Source organism: Belonocnema kinseyi, chromosome 5 (genome assembly GCF_010883055.1).
Source record: "Belonocnema kinseyi isolate 2016_QV_RU_SX_M_011 chromosome 5, B_treatae_v1, whole genome shotgun sequence".
Lineage (NCBI taxonomy): Eukaryota > Metazoa > Arthropoda > Insecta > Hymenoptera > Cynipidae > Belonocnema > Belonocnema kinseyi.
Window position 1 is genome coordinate 147209728 of NC_046661.1, and position 1913 is coordinate 147211640.

Genomic DNA, 1913 nt, shown 5'->3' on the forward strand with positions numbered 1-1913 from the left:
TAGTCCGGCTACTGGGAAAGCTAGTCAAAGCTATGTCCATTATTTTTTTCTGAAATTTGGAATTAAATACCAAATTTGGCCAGGATATCAATTACTAAATTAGGTAAAAAAAATTTTATGCTGATCAATATAAATAAAATATTTTTTAAATAATAATAAAATTTAAATGTAAAATAATGAGGATTTCATCTTGAGTTAATTATTTTTAAAGCAAAAATTGCGATTTTAATGAATATTTTGTCTCATTTCTTAATATTTCTTTTTAAAATTATATAGCCTAAATTTTCTTCGAATATAATTATTTTCATTATTATAATAATAAACAATAAAAATTATGAATATTTAGACATTTATTTTACTTTCATTTACATTTTCAAAGACAACTACATCATTATAATTTTAACCAACAATACAAAATTATGAAAGTTTAGAATTTTATTTTATTTAACCTTCAGCTACATTTTTAAAGAATAGGACGTCCTTATAATTGTAACAATTATTCTCGAAAATGAAAGGCTTTTAGCTGTTTTTCAGCAAATAGGCTAAATATTATAACAGCATTGACGAAGAATATCTTTCCGATTATTTATTTGTATCGTGCCTTGCATATTCAAGAAATGTTAATTATTTAAACAATTTTCACAACCAAAATAAGAGCTTGACCATTTTCAAAGAATAGGCTCAATTTGCTTAGAAAATCAACAAAGAATGTATTTCCAATAAATTTTGTCTACGAAACTATGCAAATTTACAATAAGAATTCATTTTTACAATAACTTTCATAAATAAATTTAGAATTTTGCTATTTTCTAGCTTGCATAAAAACATGCATTCAGCTATAACAATAACAATTATTTTATAATAATTTTTAATAATTTATAATAATAAGTATAACTTTTCTATCTGCAGTACAATATTAGAATCAAAATAGTTTACACACTTTAAACAAATTCATTTCCATAAAAAATATATGAACTATATATATTTAATAAGAATTAAAAAAGCATACAACTTTTATAAGGGTAAAAAATTCCTTTCCATTAATATTAGTATTTTTTCTGTTTGTTAATTTTTTCCAGAAAAATCTGTCTCTTGCAATATCAAGATAAAAAGATGTCTATTAGGTTGATCCAAAAATGTATTGCAAAATTTTTTCTCACTCTAAAGGGCAAGCCCCCCCCCCCCCTCAAGTTTCAATTTCCAGAGTAAGAAAATTCATAACTTTGTTTCCCCCATGACTTTTTTAAAACAATTTTTAATTGTTCAAGTAAATGTAACTTATTTAAACAATTATTTATTCCAAAAAATATCAAAAATAATCGTTTTTTCTCAACGAAATATAATAGTAGGTCATTGCTTGGAGTTCTACAGTTTTTTAAATATTGGGTAATTATTCAAACAATTAATTATTGTTTATTTTCCAAATTTCTCAAAATTCAGCCAGAGATGTCCACTTTTTTCTCGAATTTGTATTCTATGCTACTTTTTGTTTAATTATTACATCAAATTAATACATTTATTTTAAATTTTTAACAAATTTCTGTTTTTTTAAACATTTTTTTTGCTTTAAGGGCATGTGACACAGCTAAATACCTATATTACCGACGACAGTTTTTCAGTTCACTGAATGTTTTTTTGAACCTAAGAACTTTTTTTGTGAATAAAATATCGAGCTGAAACTTTGGGAAATGTATTAGAGTGCAATAAAGTACGTTTAGGTACTGCATTTTGATAGGAACTTCACTGAAAATTATTTTCTCTTTTTTTCTGAACCTCCACATTTTTTGAACGTTCGAACTTTTTTTATACATAAAATATCGGTCTCAAACTTTAAGAAATGCAAAAGCCGAAAGAAAAGTACGTTAAAGTACAAAGTTTAATAATAAAAGATGTAAAAAAAAATATTTCAACAA